A 15,183-nucleotide genomic window follows, 5' to 3' on the forward strand; every position below is an offset into this window, starting at 1 on the left:
AATCTATTTAATTTCACTAAGCAGTGTCAGGCTCGTTGGTCTAGTGGTATGATTCTCGCTTCGGGTGCGAGAGGTCCCGGGTTCGACTCCCGGACGAGCCCTAATTTTTGGCATTGCAAAAGGATCCGCTCATTTAACATCAAATCGCGAAACTGAGGTACCAATGATGTAAGGCCACAATTTAGAGAATCACGGAAGCACAAATATACAAGCAGCGTAATATCGTTACCCATCTGGTCTTCCCGTCCTCATCAATGTCAGCCTGCAAAATGGGCTATAGACATTACTCGTGATACAACTTAAAAGGGAGTCTCCAACCATGTACAGTATATTCATTCAACTGGTCAATTTCCTACCATAGAGGTGTCATGGATACTAGAATATAAATGGTCTTGATCATGTTAATCTTTTGGGCCTCGGTGGATTTTGCTTCGCTTCTTTCGTAAAATAGTAGTAACGTACTTCAGCCGTATCTATCCTGCTTTAATTATGACACGTTGTCGTTACCGTGGTGATTGCGTCTCATTCTTCGTCCAGGGATTCCTGACTGCGGATCGATGTTAACATTCCGGTCTCCGGTAAGTCAGATTTGTGTTTCCTCCCAGACAGACTACACCCATTGCATAATGACCCCCACGGTTCTAGAAAGGATATCATTTGATAGAAGTAATAAGACTGGCACTAACACCATGTTGTGGTATACAATTTCGACGCTAAAGATTGGTAATATCTCTCTCTCTCTCTCTCTCTCTCTCTCTCTCTCTCTCTCTCTCTCTCTCTCTTATCCATCTGTTGCTGGATTTTGTCCTATTCTTTTTGATCGAGATTCTAAATTTCACCCTTTCAATCCGCTATCCAAAAGTTGTATTTGCGTCATCGTTATCGCCCTCTTATGAACTGTATTTTTTCTTTAATGTTATCATGAATTTCATACATTTTCTTATAAGTTTATATTTCGCCTCGGGCAATTATACTGTTCGTGTCGTCATCATGTAAACATATGTTCACCGGTCTTTGTTTCGTATACAGTGTATAACCTAAACATTCGGGAAAGCAAATTCCCTGTTGTTTTTCCGTCTATCTTGTTCCGTTCAGCAGACTTTATCTCCAATTCTTCCTCCCAGAAAACATTTTCTTCAAATAGTGGTTTAGAGAATGTAACATATGTTCGAAGATTAATTACGCCCCTCAGTAATTGATTCGTATTTCCACTACAAATTAGCATAACCTACAACAAGTGTACGATACTGTTAAATTAATTGCACAATGATGAGACAAAGAATTAAACTTTCAGGACCTCTTAAAGTTTCAACTTTGGATAATTTCTATACCGTATCAATTACGGAATAATTGGCATCAGCTATCATGTACTATGTAGCAGTGTAGAAGTAAATATTTTGTTAGCATGGGGAAATTTTAAAGAAATAGACATCATAAGATATATATCAATATCATTAAAGTTGTGATATTTTTTTTTTTTTAATCTAGCCTGCATATATGCATTGCCACGTAATTCAATAAACTGGCTGTATACGTCTGTGCTATAAGAAAGAATTTCGTTCACATCAGTAACATGGCGTCGGTGGTGTAACGGTTAGCATGGTTGCCTTCCAAGCAGTCGATCCGGGTTCGACTCCCGGCCGACGCACGTAATTTTTGTTTGGATTTGATGGAATCAAATAGCATGTTCCTTACACGAGTTGACGAACATTCGGAAATGTAGTGTTTCTTTATTTGCGAGAGAGCTTGTTTTCATATCTTTTTGTCTAACTTAACTCCAATAGGTTAAGATACAATTTGCTATAAAACTTCAAATATATGAAGCTTTATATATTGATGGGTAATGAACTCGAATGCGATATATATCTAAGAAAATTTAAACAGGTGTAATTATGGCGTCGGTGGTGTAACGGTTAGCATGGTTGCCTTCCAAGCAGTCGATCCGGGTTCGACTCCCGGCCGACGCATGAATTTTTTATATTGAATGAAATTTATTGCCTGTAGACGTCATTTGAAAAAAAAAAATATTCTGACCATTCCGATTCATGTTGTCTCAGTGCTTCCACAACTTTTTAATAGAAGCACCCCAGTGATTTCAAATTTCGGACTACTCGGCATACCGGCATTAATTTCATCTCTTTACCAATCCAAGTTGATACAACTAAACCATTTGGACCAGTAGTGCTGAACAACTTTTGACACTAACTGTAGTAATCTTGAAACAAGTAAAACAGACAGCAAACTGTTTGAACGTTGATGCCATTTAAAATTGGCCATTCTTCAAGACAGCAAAAATAGATGTTTCCGCTGAGGATTGAACTCAGGACCTTCCGCGTGTTAAGCGGATGTGATAACCACTACACCACGGAAACCTTGGGGATCTAAGCGTGAATTTAAGCTTAAAACCATGACGGAAATCAACGGCACAGCATTGCAGCTCAGGCATATCAACAGTTGACCTAATTGATGGTTAACTTAACTTCTGCCGGCAGACAATCGCTATTTTAACATATGTCGTCTTTCTTTTGTATTCGAAATCTCAAATTGATCCAACACGTAGTGTATACTTTAATTTTTAGTTATTCCTGTCACATAGAAACCGTTCTTAATTTTCAATCGATAGCTACAATTTGTCAATAAAAATAACATATTCTAGAGATTGGAATACTTGTTCACTGTCTTGGTACAATGTGGTATGTGATATGAAATTATTTATAATCTATTTAATTTCACTAAGCAGTGTCAGGCTCGTTGGTCTAGTGGTATGATTCTCGCTTCGGGTGCGAGAGGTCCCGGGTTCGACTCCCGGACGAGCCCTAATTTTTGGCATTGCAAAAGGATCCGCTCATTTAACATCAAATCGCGAAACTGAGGTACCAATGATGTAAGGCCACAATTTAGAGAATCACGGAAGCACAAATATACAAGCAGCGTAATATCGTTACCCATCTGGTCTTCCCGTCCTCATCAATGTCAGCCTGCAAAATGGGCTATAGACATTACTCGTGATACAACTTAAAAGGGAGTCTCCAACCATGTACAGTATATTCATTCAACTGGTCAATTTCCTACCATAGAGGTGTCATGGATACTAGAATATAAATGGTCTTGATCATGTTAATCTTTTGGGCCTCGGTGGATTTTGCTTCGCTTCTTTCGTAAAATAGTAGTAACGTACTTCAGCCGTATCTATCCTGCTTTAATTATGACACGTTGTCGTTACCGTGGTGATTGCGTCTCATTCTTCGTCCAGGGATTCCTGACTGCGGATCGATGTTAACATTCCGGTCTCCGGTAAGTCAGATTTGTGTTTCCTCCCAGACAGACTACACCCATTGCATAATGACCCCCACGGTTCTAGAAAGGATATCATTTGATAGAAGTAATAAGACTGGCACTAACACCATGTTGTGGTATACAATTTCGACGCTAAAGATTGGTAATATCTCTCTCTCTCTCTCTCTCTCTCTCTCTCTCTCTCTCTCTCTCTCTCTCTCTCTCTCTCTCTCTCTCTCTTATCCATCTGTTGCTGGATTTTGTCCTATTCTTTTTGATCGAGATTCTAAATTTCACCCTTTCAATCCGCTATCCAAAAGTTGTATTTGCGTCATCGTTATCGCCCTCTTATGAACTGTATTTTTTCTTTAATGTTATCATGAATTTCATACATTTTCTTATAAGTTTATATTTCGCCTCGGGCAATTATACTGTTCGTGTCGTCATCATGTAAACATATGTTCACCGGTCTTTGTTTCGTATACAGTGTATAACCTAAACATTCGGGAAAGCAAATTCCCTGTTGTTTTTCCGTCTATCTTGTTCCGTTCAGCAGACTTTATCTCCAATTCTTCCTCCCAGAAAACATTTTCTTCAAATAGTGGTTTAGAGAATGTAACATATGTTCGAAGATTAATTACGCCCCTCAGTAATTGATTCGTATTTCCACTACAAATTAGCATAACCTACAACAAGTGTACGATACTGTTAAATTAATTGCACAATGATGAGACAAAGAATTAAACTTTCAGGACCTCTTAAAGTTTCAACTTTGGATAATTTCTATACCGTATCAATTACGGAATAATTGGCATCAGCTATCATGTACTATGTAGCAGTGTAGAAGTAAATATTTTGTTAGCATGGGGAAATTTTAAAGAAATAGACATCATAAGATATATATCAATATCATTAAAGTTGTGATATTTTTTTTTTTTAATCTAGCCTGCATATATGCATTGCCACGTAATTCAATAAACTGGCTGTATACGTCTGTGCTATAAGAAAGAATTTCGTTCACATCAGTAACATGGCGTCGGTGGTGTAACGGTTAGCATGGTTGCCTTCCAAGCAGTCGATCCGGGTTCGACTCCCGGCCGACGCACGTAATTTTTGTTTGGATTTGATGGAATCAAATAGCATGTTCCTTACACGAGTTGACGAACATTCGGAAATGTAGTGTTTCTTTATTTGCGAGAGAGCTTGTTTTCATATCTTTTTGTCTAACTTAACTCCAATAGGTTAAGATACAATTTGCTATAAAACTTCAAATATATGAAGCTTTATATATTGATGGGTAATGAACTCGAATGCGATATATATCTAAGAAAATTTAAACAGGTGTAATTATGGCGTCGGTGGTGTAACGGTTAGCATGGTTGCCTTCCAAGCAGTCGATCCGGGTTCGACTCCCGGCCGACGCATGAATTTTTTATATTGAATGAAATTTATTGCCTGTAGACGTCATTTGAAAAAAAAAAAATATTCTGACCATTCCGATTCATGTTGTCTCAGTGCTTCCACAACTTTTTAATAGAAGCACCCCAGTGATTTCAAATTTCGGACTACTCGGCATACCGGCATTAATTTCATCTCTTTACCAATCCAAGTTGATACAACTAAACCATTTGGACCAGTAGTGCTGAACAACTTTTGACACTAACTGTAGTAATCTTGAAACAAGTAAAACAGACAGCAAACTGTTTGAACGTTGATGCCATTTAAAATTGGCCATTCTTCAAGACAGCAAAAATAGATGTTTCCGCTGAGGATTGAACTCAGGACCTTCCGCGTGTTAAGCGGATGTGATAACCACTACACCACGGAAACCTTGGGGATCTAAGCGTGAATTTAAGCTTAAAACCATGACGGAAATCAACGGCACAGCATTGCAGCTCAGGCATATCAACAGTTGACCTAATTGATGGTTAACTTAACTTCTGCCGGCAGACAATCGCTATTTTAACATATGTCGTCTTTCTTTTGTATTCGAAATCTCAAATTGATCCAACACGTAGTGTATACTTTAATTTTTAGTTATTCCTGTCACATAGAAACCGTTCTTAATTTTCAATCGATAGCTACAATTTGTCAATAAAAATAACATATTCTAGAGATTGGAATACTTGTTCACTGTCTTGGTACAATGTGGTATGTGATATGAAATTATTTATAATCTATTTAATTTCACTAAGCAGTGTCAGGCTCGTTGGTCTAGTGGTATGATTCTCGCTTCGGGTGCGAGAGGTCCCGGGTTCGACTCCCGGACGAGCCCTAATTTTTGGCATTGCAAAAGGATCCGCTCATTTAACATCAAATCGCGAAACTGAGGTACCAATGATGTAAGGCCACAATTTAGAGAATCACGGAAGCACAAATATACAAGCAGCGTAATATCGTTACCCATCTGGTCTTCCCGTCCTCATCAATGTCAGCCTGCAAAATGGGCTATAGACATTACTCGTGATACAACTTAAAAGGGAGTCTCCAACCATGTACAGTATATTCATTCAACTGGTCAATTTCCTACCATAGAGGTGTCATGGATACTAGAATATAAATGGTCTTGATCATGTTAATCTTTTGGGCCTCGGTGGATTTTGCTTCGCTTCTTTCGTAAAATAGTAGTAACGTACTTCAGCCGTATCTATCCTGCTTTAATTATGACACGTTGTCGTTACCGTGGTGATTGCGTCTCATTCTTCGTCCAGGGATTCCTGACTGCGGATCGATGTTAACATTCCGGTCTCCGGTAAGTCAGATTTGTGTTTCCTCCCAGACAGACTACACCCATTGCATAATGACCCCCACGGTTCTAGAAAGGATATCATTTGATAGAAGTAATAAGACTGGCACTAACACCATGTTGTGGTATACAATTTCGACGCTAAAGATTGGTAATATCTCTCTCTCTCTCTCTCTCTCTCTCTCTCTCTCTCTCTCTCTCTCTCTCTCTCTCTCTCTCTCTCTCTCTCTCTCTCTTATCCATCTGTTGCTGGATTTTGTCCTATTCTTTTTGAGATTCTAAATTTCACCCTTTCAATCCGCTATCCAAAAGTTGTATTTGCGTCATCGTTATCGCCCTCTTATGAACTGTATTTTTTCTTTAATGTTATCATGAATTTCATACATTTTCTTATAAGTTTATATTTCGCCTCGGGCAATTATACTGTTCGTGTCGTCATCATGTAAACATATGTTCACCGGTCTTTGTTTCGTATACAGTGTATAACCTAAACATTCGGGAAAGCAAATTCCCTGTTGTTTTTCCGTCTATCTTGTTCCGTTCAGCAGACTTTATCTCCAATTCTTCCTCCCAGAAAACATTTTCTTCAAATAGTGGTTTAGAGAATGTAACATATGTTCGAAGATTAATTACGCCCCTCAGTAATTGATTCGTATTTCCACTACAAATTAGCATAACCTACAACAAGTGTACGATACTGTTAAATTAATTGCACAATGATGAGACAAAGAATTAAACTTTCAGGACCTCTTAAAGTTTCAACTTTGGATAATTTCTATACCGTATCAATTACGGAATAATTGGCATCAGCTATCATGTACTATGTAGCAGTGTAGAAGTAAATATTTTGTTAGCATGGGGAAATTTTAAAGAAATAGACATCATAAGATATATATCAATATCATTAAAGTTGTGATATTTTTTTTTTTTAATCTAGCCTGCATATATGCATTGCCACGTAATTCAATAAACTGGCTGTATACGTCTGTGCTATAAGAAAGAATTTCGTTCACATCAGTAACATGGCGTCGGTGGTGTAACGGTTAGCATGGTTGCCTTCCAAGCAGTCGATCCGGGTTCGACTCCCGGCCGACGCACGTAATTTTTGTTTGGATTTGATGGAATCAAATAGCATGTTCCTTACACGAGTTGACGAACATTCGGAAATGTAGTGTTTCTTTATTTGCGAGAGAGCTTGTTTTCATATCTTTTTGTCTAACTTAACTCCAATAGGTTAAGATACAATTTGCTATAAAACTTCAAATATATGAAGCTTTATATATTGATGGGTAATGAACTCGAATGCGATATATATCTAAGAAAATTTAAACAGGTGTAATTATGGCGTCGGTGGTGTAACGGTTAGCATGGTTGCCTTCCAAGCAGTCGATCCGGGTTCGACTCCCGGCCGACGCATGAATTTTTTATATTGAATGAAATTTATTGCCTGTAGACGTCATTTGAAAAAAAAAAAATATTCTGACCATTCCGATTCATGTTGTCTCAGTGCTTCCACAACTTTTTAATAGAAGCACCCCAGTGATTTCAAATTTCGGACTACTCGGCATACCGGCATTAATTTCATCTCTTTACCAATCCAAGTTGATACAACTAAACCATTTGGACCAGTAGTGCTGAACAACTTTTGACACTAACTGTAGTAATCTTGAAACAAGTAAAACAGACAGCAAACTGTTTGAACGTTGATGCCATTTAAAATTGGCCATTCTTCAAGACAGCAAAAATAGATGTTTCCGCTGAGGATTGAACTCAGGACCTTCCGCGTGTTAAGCGGATGTGATAACCACTACACCACGGAAACCTTGGGGATCTAAGCGTGAATTTAAGCTTAAAACCATGACGGAAATCAACGGCACAGCATTGCAGCTCAGGCATATCAACAGTTGACCTAATTGATGGTTAACTTAACTTCTGCCGGCAGACAATCGCTATTTTAACATATGTCGTCTTTCTTTTGTATTCGAAATCTCAAATTGATCCAACACGTAGTGTATACTTTAATTTTTAGTTATTCCTGTCACATAGAAACCGTTCTTAATTTTCAATCGATAGCTACAATTTGTCAATAAAAATAACATATTCTAGAGATTGGAATACTTGTTCACTGTCTTGGTACAATGTGGTATGTGATATGAAATTATTTATAATCTATTTAATTTCACTAAGCAGTGTCAGGCTCGTTGGTCTAGTGGTATGATTCTCGCTTCGGGTGCGAGAGGTCCCGGGTTCGACTCCCGGACGAGCCCTAATTTTTGGCATTGCAAAAGGATCCGCTCATTTAACATCAAATCGCGAAACTGAGGTACCAATGATGTAAGGCCACAATTTAGAGAATCACGGAAGCACAAATATACAAGCAGCGTAATATCGTTACCCATCTGGTCTTCCCGTCCTCATCAATGTCAGCCTGCAAAATGGGCTATAGACATTACTCGTGATACAACTTAAAAGGGAGTCTCCAACCATGTACAGTATATTCATTCAACTGGTCAATTTCCTACCATAGAGGTGTCATGGATACTAGAATATAAATGGTCTTGATCATGTTAATCTTTTGGGCCTCGGTGGATTTTGCTTCGCTTCTTTCGTAAAATAGTAGTAACGTACTTCAGCCGTATCTATCCTGCTTTAATTATGACACGTTGTCGTTACCGTGGTGATTGCGTCTCATTCTTCGTCCAGGGATTCCTGACTGCGGATCGATGTTAACATTCCGGTCTCCGGTAAGTCAGATTTGTGTTTCCTCCCAGACAGACTACACCCATTGCATAATGACCCCCACGGTTCTAGAAAGGATATCATTTGATAGAAGTAATAAGACTGGCACTAACACCATGTTGTGGTATACAATTTCGACGCTAAAGATTGGTAATATCTCTCTCTCTCTCTCTCTCTCTCTCTCTCTCTCTCTCTCTCTCTCTCTCTCTCTCTCTCTCTCTCTCTCTTATCCATCTGTTGCTGGATTTTGTCCTATTCTTTTTGATCGAGATTCTAAATTTCACCCTTTCAATCCGCTATCCAAAAGTTGTATTTGCGTCATCGTTATCGCCCTCTTATGAACTGTATTTTTTCTTTAATGTTATCATGAATTTCATACATTTTCTTATAAGTTTATATTTCGCCTCGGGCAATTATACTGTTCGTGTCGTCATCATGTAAACATATGTTCACCGGTCTTTGTTTCGTATACAGTGTATAACCTAAACATTCGGGAAAGCAAATTCCCTGTTGTTTTTCCGTCTATCTTGTTCCGTTCAGCAGACTTTATCTCCAATTCTTCCTCCCAGAAAACATTTTCTTCAAATAGTGGTTTAGAGAATGTAACATATGTTCGAAGATTAATTACGCCCCTCAGTAATTGATTCGTATTTCCACTACAAATTAGCATAACCTACAACAAGTGTACGATACTGTTAAATTAATTGCACAATGATGAGACAAAGAATTAAACTTTCAGGACCTCTTAAAGTTTCAACTTTGGATAATTTCTATACCGTATCAATTACGGAATAATTGGCATCAGCTATCATGTACTATGTAGCAGTGTAGAAGTAAATATTTTGTTAGCATGGGGAAATTTTAAAGAAATAGACATCATAAGATATATATCAATATCATTAAAGTTGTGATATTTTTTTTTTTTAATCTAGCCTGCATATATGCATTGCCACGTAATTCAATAAACTGGCTGTATACGTCTGTGCTATAAGAAAGAATTTCGTTCACATCAGTAACATGGCGTCGGTGGTGTAACGGTTAGCATGGTTGCCTTCCAAGCAGTCGATCCGGGTTCGACTCCCGGCCGACGCACGTAATTTTTGTTTGGATTTGATGGAATCAAATAGCATGTTCCTTACACGAGTTGACGAACATTCGGAAATGTAGTGTTTCTTTATTTGCGAGAGAGCTTGTTTTCATATCTTTTTGTCTAACTTAACTCCAATAGGTTAAGATACAATTTGCTATAAAACTTCAAATATATGAAGCTTTATATATTGATGGGTAATGAACTCGAATGCGATATATATCTAAGAAAATTTAAACAGGTGTAATTATGGCGTCGGTGGTGTAACGGTTAGCATGGTTGCCTTCCAAGCAGTCGATCCGGGTTCGACTCCCGGCCGACGCATGAATTTTTTATATTGAATGAAATTTATTGCCTGTAGACGTCATTTGAAAAAAAAAAATATTCTGACCATTCCGATTCATGTTGTCTCAGTGCTTCCACAACTTTTTAATAGAAGCACCCCAGTGATTTCAAATTTCGGACTACTCGGCATACCGGCATTAATTTCATCTCTTTACCAATCCAAGTTGATACAACTAAACCATTTGGACCAGTAGTGCTGAACAACTTTTGACACTAACTGTAGTAATCTTGAAACAAGTAAAACAGACAGCAAACTGTTTGAACGTTGATGCCATTTAAAATTGGCCATTCTTCAAGACAGCAAAAATAGATGTTTCCGCTGAGGATTGAACTCAGGACCTTCCGCGTGTTAAGCGGATGTGATAACCACTACACCACGGAAACCTTGGGGATCTAAGCGTGAATTTAAGCTTAAAACCATGACGGAAATCAACGGCACAGCATTGCAGCTCAGGCATATCAACAGTTGACCTAATTGATGGTTAACTTAACTTCTGCCGGCAGACAATCGCTATTTTAACATATGTCGTCTTTCTTTTGTATTCGAAATCTCAAATTGATCCAACACGTAGTGTATACTTTAATTTTTAGTTATTCCTGTCACATAGAAACCGTTCTTAATTTTCAATCGATAGCTACAATTTGTCAATAAAAATAACATATTCTAGAGATTGGAATACTTGTTCACTGTCTTGGTACAATGTGGTATGTGATATGAAATTATTTATAATCTATTTAATTTCACTAAGCAGTGTCAGGCTCGTTGGTCTAGTGGTATGATTCTCGCTTCGGGTGCGAGAGGTCCCGGGTTCGACTCCCGGACGAGCCCTAATTTTTGGCATTGCAAAAGGATCCGCTCATTTAACATCAAATCGCGAAACTGAGGTACCAATGATGTAAGGCCACAATTTAGAGAATCACGGAAGCACAAATATACAAGCAGCGTAATATCGTTACCCATCTGGTCTTCCCGTCCTCATCAATGTCAGCCTGCAAAATGGGCTATAGACATTACTCGTGATACAACTTAAAAGGGAGTCTCCAACCATGTACAGTATATTCATTCAACTGGTCAATTTCCTACCATAGAGGTGTCATGGATACTAGAATATAAATGGTCTTGATCATGTTAATCTTTTGGGCCTCGGTGGATTTTGCTTCGCTTCTTTCGTAAAATAGTAGTAACGTACTTCAGCCGTATCTATCCTGCTTTAATTATGACACGTTGTCGTTACCGTGGTGATTGCGTCTCATTCTTCGTCCAGGGATTCCTGACTGCGGATCGATGTTAACATTCCGGTCTCCGGTAAGTCAGATTTGTGTTTCCTCCCAGACAGACTACACCCATTGCATAATGACCCCCACGGTTCTAGAAAGGATATCATTTGATAGAAGTAATAAGACTGGCACTAACACCATGTTGTGGTATACAATTTCGACGCTAAAGATTGGTAATATCTCTCTCTCTCTCTCTCTCTCTCTCTCTCTCTCTCTCTCTCTCTCTCTCTCTCTCTCTCTCTCTCTCTCTCTCTCTCTTATCCATCTGTTGCTGGATTTTGTCCTATTCTTTTTGATCGAGATTCTAAATTTCACCCTTTCAATCCGCTATCCAAAAGTTGTATTTGCGTCATCGTTATCGCCCTCTTATGAACTGTATTTTTTCTTTAATGTTATCATGAATTTCATACATTTTCTTATAAGTTTATATTTCGCCTCGGGCAATTATACTGTTCGTGTCGTCATCATGTAAACATATGTTCACCGGTCTTTGTTTCGTATACAGTGTATAACCTAAACATTCGGGAAAGCAAATTCCCTGTTGTTTTTCCGTCTATCTTGTTCCGTTCAGCAGACTTTATCTCCAATTCTTCCTCCCAGAAAACATTTTCTTCAAATAGTGGTTTAGAGAATGTAACATATGTTCGAAGATTAATTACGCCCCTCAGTAATTGATTCGTATTTCCACTACAAATTAGCATAACCTACAACAAGTGTACGATACTGTTAAATTAATTGCACAATGATGAGACAAAGAATTAAACTTTCAGGACCTCTTAAAGTTTCAACTTTGGATAATTTCTATACCGTATCAATTACGGAATAATTGGCATCAGCTATCATGTACTATGTAGCAGTGTAGAAGTAAATATTTTGTTAGCATGGGGAAATTTTAAAGAAATAGACATCATAAGATATATATCAATATCATTAAAGTTGTGATATTTTTTTTTTTTAATCTAGCCTGCATATATGCATTGCCACGTAATTCAATAAACTGGCTGTATACGTCTGTGCTATAAGAAAGAATTTCGTTCACATCAGTAACATGGCGTCGGTGGTGTAACGGTTAGCATGGTTGCCTTCCAAGCAGTCGATCCGGGTTCGACTCCCGGCCGACGCACGTAATTTTTGTTTGGATTTGATGGAATCAAATAGCATGTTCCTTACACGAGTTGACGAACATTCGGAAATGTAGTGTTTCTTTATTTGCGAGAGAGCTTGTTTTCATATCTTTTTGTCTAACTTAACTCCAATAGGTTAAGATACAATTTGCTATAAAACTTCAAATATATGAAGCTTTATATATTGATGGGTAATGAACTCGAATGCGATATATATCTAAGAAAATTTAAACAGGTGTAATTATGGCGTCGGTGGTGTAACGGTTAGCATGGTTGCCTTCCAAGCAGTCGATCCGGGTTCGACTCCCGGCCGACGCATGAATTTTTTATATTGAATGAAATTTATTGCCTGTAGACGTCATTTGAAAAAAAAAAATATTCTGACCATTCCGATTCATGTTGTCTCAGTGCTTCCACAACTTTTTAATAGAAGCACCCCAGTGATTTCAAATTTCGGACTACTCGGCATACCGGCATTAATTTCATCTCTTTACCAATCCAAGTTGATACAACTAAACCATTTGGACCAGTAGTGCTGAACAACTTTTGACACTAACTGTAGTAATCTTGAAACAAGTAAAACAGACAGCAAACTGTTTGAACGTTGATGCCATTTAAAATTGGCCATTCTTCAAGACAGCAAAAATAGATGTTTCCGCTGAGGATTGAACTCAGGACCTTCCGCGTGTTAAGCGGATGTGATAACCACTACACCACGGAAACCTTGGGGATCTAAGCGTGAATTTAAGCTTAAAACCATGACGGAAATCAACGGCACAGCATTGCAGCTCAGGCATATCAACAGTTGACCTAATTGATGGTTAACTTAACTTCTGCCGGCAGACAATCGCTATTTTAACATATGTCGTCTTTCTTTTGTATTCGAAATCTCAAATTGATCCAACACGTAGTGTATACTTTAATTTTTAGTTATTCCTGTCACATAGAAACCGTTCTTAATTTTCAATCGATAGCTACAATTTGTCAATAAAAATAACATATTCTAGAGATTGGAATACTTGTTCACTGTCTTGGTACAATGTGGTATGTGATATGAAATTATTTATAATCTATTTAATTTCACTAAGCAGTGTCAGGCTCGTTGGTCTAGTGGTATGATTCTCGCTTCGGGTGCGAGAGGTCCCGGGTTCGACTCCCGGACGAGCCCTAATTTTTGGCATTGCAAAAGGATCCGCTCATTTAACATCAAATCGCGAAACTGAGGTACCAATGATGTAAGGCCACAATTTAGAGAATCACGGAAGCACAAATATACAAGCAGCGTAATATCGTTACCCATCTGGTCTTCCCGTCCTCATCAATGTCAGCCTGCAAAATGGGCTATAGACATTACTCGTGATACAACTTAAAAGGGAGTCTCCAACCATGTACAGTATATTCATTCAACTGGTCAATTTCCTACCATAGAGGTGTCATGGATACTAGAATATAAATGGTCTTGATCATGTTAATCTTTTGGGCCTCGGTGGATTTTGCTTCGCTTCTTTCGTAAAATAGTAGTAACGTACTTCAGCCGTATCTATCCTGCTTTAATTATGACACGTTGTCGTTACCGTGGTGATTGCGTCTCATTCTTCGTCCAGGGATTCCTGACTGCGGATCGATGTTAACATTCCGGTCTCCGGTAAGTCAGATTTGTGTTTCCTCCCAGACAGACTACACCCATTGCATAATGACCCCCACGGTTCTAGAAAGGATATCATTTGATAGAAGTAATAAGACTGGCACTAACACCATGTTGTGGTATACAATTTCGACGCTAAAGATTGGTAATATCTCTCTCTCTCTCTCTCTCTCTCTCTCTCTCTCTCTCTCTCTCTCTCTCTCTCTTATCCATCTGTTGCTGGATTTTGTCCTATTCTTTTTGAGATTCTAAATTTCACCCTTTCAATCCGCTATCCAAAAGTTGTATTTGCGTCATCGTTATCGCCCTCTTATGAACTGTATTTTTTCTTTAATGTTATCATGAATTTCATACATTTTCTTATAAGTTTATATTTCGCCTCGGGCAATTATACTGTTCGTGTCGTCATCATGTAAACATATGTTCACCGGTCTTTGTTTCGTATACAGTGTATAACCTAAACATTCGGGAAAGCAAATTCCCTGTTGTTTTTCCGTCTATCTTGTTCCGTTCAGCAGACTTTATCTCCAATTCTTCCTCCCAGAAAACATTTTCTTCAAATAGTGGTTTAGAGAATGTAACATATGTTCGAAGATTAATTACGCCCCTCAGTAATTGATTCGTATTTCCACTACAAATTAGCATAACCTACAACAAGTGTACGATACTGTTAAATTAATTGCACAATGATGAGACAAAGAATTAAACTTTCAGGACCTCTTAAAGTTTCAACTTTGGATAATTTCTATACCGTATCAATTACGGAATAATTGGCATCAGCTATCATGTACTATGTAGCAGTGTAGAAGTAAATATTTTGTTAGCATGGGGAAATTTTAAAGAAATAGACATCATAAGATATATATCAATATCATTAAAGTTGTGATATTTTTTTTTTTTAATCTAGCCTGCATATATGCATTGCCACGTAATTCAATAAACT

At 38.1% G+C, this 15,183-nt stretch overlaps 1 long non-coding RNA gene and 21 other non-coding genes across 22 annotated transcripts in view; 17 read left to right on the forward strand and 5 right to left on the reverse strand.

Moving 5' to 3' along the window:
* Positions 1–15,183, forward strand: part of LOC143075996 (uncharacterized) — a 284,414-nt gene that overhangs the window by 261,867 nt on the left and 7,364 nt on the right. The window lies entirely within an intron of this gene.
* Trnap-cgg (transfer RNA proline (anticodon CGG)) lies at positions 30–101 on the forward strand. The gene has a single exon. It is a non-coding gene; the product is annotated as a tRNA-Pro (tRNA).
* On the forward strand, positions 1,577–1,648 carry Trnag-ucc (transfer RNA glycine (anticodon UCC)). The gene has a single exon. It is a non-coding gene; the product is annotated as a tRNA-Gly (tRNA).
* On the forward strand, positions 1,896–1,967 carry Trnag-ucc (transfer RNA glycine (anticodon UCC)). The gene has a single exon. It is a non-coding gene; the product is annotated as a tRNA-Gly (tRNA).
* Trnav-aac (transfer RNA valine (anticodon AAC)) lies at positions 2,300–2,372 on the reverse strand. Its single transcript has one exon. It is a non-coding gene; the product is annotated as a tRNA-Val (tRNA).
* Trnap-cgg (transfer RNA proline (anticodon CGG)) lies at positions 2,746–2,817 on the forward strand. Its single transcript has one exon. It is a non-coding gene; the product is annotated as a tRNA-Pro (tRNA).
* Trnag-ucc (transfer RNA glycine (anticodon UCC)) lies at positions 4,310–4,381 on the forward strand. Its single transcript has one exon. It is a non-coding gene; the product is annotated as a tRNA-Gly (tRNA).
* On the forward strand, positions 4,629–4,700 carry Trnag-ucc (transfer RNA glycine (anticodon UCC)). The gene has a single exon. It is a non-coding gene; the product is annotated as a tRNA-Gly (tRNA).
* On the reverse strand, positions 5,034–5,106 carry Trnav-aac (transfer RNA valine (anticodon AAC)). Its single transcript has one exon. It is a non-coding gene; the product is annotated as a tRNA-Val (tRNA).
* Positions 5,480–5,551, forward strand: Trnap-cgg (transfer RNA proline (anticodon CGG)). Its single transcript has one exon. It is a non-coding gene; the product is annotated as a tRNA-Pro (tRNA).
* On the forward strand, positions 7,048–7,119 carry Trnag-ucc (transfer RNA glycine (anticodon UCC)). The gene has a single exon. It is a non-coding gene; the product is annotated as a tRNA-Gly (tRNA).
* On the forward strand, positions 7,367–7,438 carry Trnag-ucc (transfer RNA glycine (anticodon UCC)). The gene has a single exon. It is a non-coding gene; the product is annotated as a tRNA-Gly (tRNA).
* On the reverse strand, positions 7,772–7,844 carry Trnav-aac (transfer RNA valine (anticodon AAC)). Its single transcript has one exon. It is a non-coding gene; the product is annotated as a tRNA-Val (tRNA).
* Trnap-cgg (transfer RNA proline (anticodon CGG)) lies at positions 8,218–8,289 on the forward strand. Its single transcript has one exon. It is a non-coding gene; the product is annotated as a tRNA-Pro (tRNA).
* Positions 9,782–9,853, forward strand: Trnag-ucc (transfer RNA glycine (anticodon UCC)). The gene has a single exon. It is a non-coding gene; the product is annotated as a tRNA-Gly (tRNA).
* On the forward strand, positions 10,101–10,172 carry Trnag-ucc (transfer RNA glycine (anticodon UCC)). The gene has a single exon. It is a non-coding gene; the product is annotated as a tRNA-Gly (tRNA).
* On the reverse strand, positions 10,505–10,577 carry Trnav-aac (transfer RNA valine (anticodon AAC)). Its single transcript has one exon. It is a non-coding gene; the product is annotated as a tRNA-Val (tRNA).
* On the forward strand, positions 10,951–11,022 carry Trnap-cgg (transfer RNA proline (anticodon CGG)). Its single transcript has one exon. It is a non-coding gene; the product is annotated as a tRNA-Pro (tRNA).
* On the forward strand, positions 12,523–12,594 carry Trnag-ucc (transfer RNA glycine (anticodon UCC)). Its single transcript has one exon. It is a non-coding gene; the product is annotated as a tRNA-Gly (tRNA).
* On the forward strand, positions 12,842–12,913 carry Trnag-ucc (transfer RNA glycine (anticodon UCC)). Its single transcript has one exon. It is a non-coding gene; the product is annotated as a tRNA-Gly (tRNA).
* On the reverse strand, positions 13,246–13,318 carry Trnav-aac (transfer RNA valine (anticodon AAC)). Its single transcript has one exon. It is a non-coding gene; the product is annotated as a tRNA-Val (tRNA).
* On the forward strand, positions 13,692–13,763 carry Trnap-cgg (transfer RNA proline (anticodon CGG)). The gene has a single exon. It is a non-coding gene; the product is annotated as a tRNA-Pro (tRNA).

The sequence above is a fragment of the Mytilus galloprovincialis genome, chromosome 5 (assembly GCF_965363235.1).
Source record: "Mytilus galloprovincialis chromosome 5, xbMytGall1.hap1.1, whole genome shotgun sequence".
In the NCBI taxonomy this organism is placed as follows: Eukaryota; Metazoa; Mollusca; class Bivalvia; order Mytilida; family Mytilidae; genus Mytilus; species Mytilus galloprovincialis.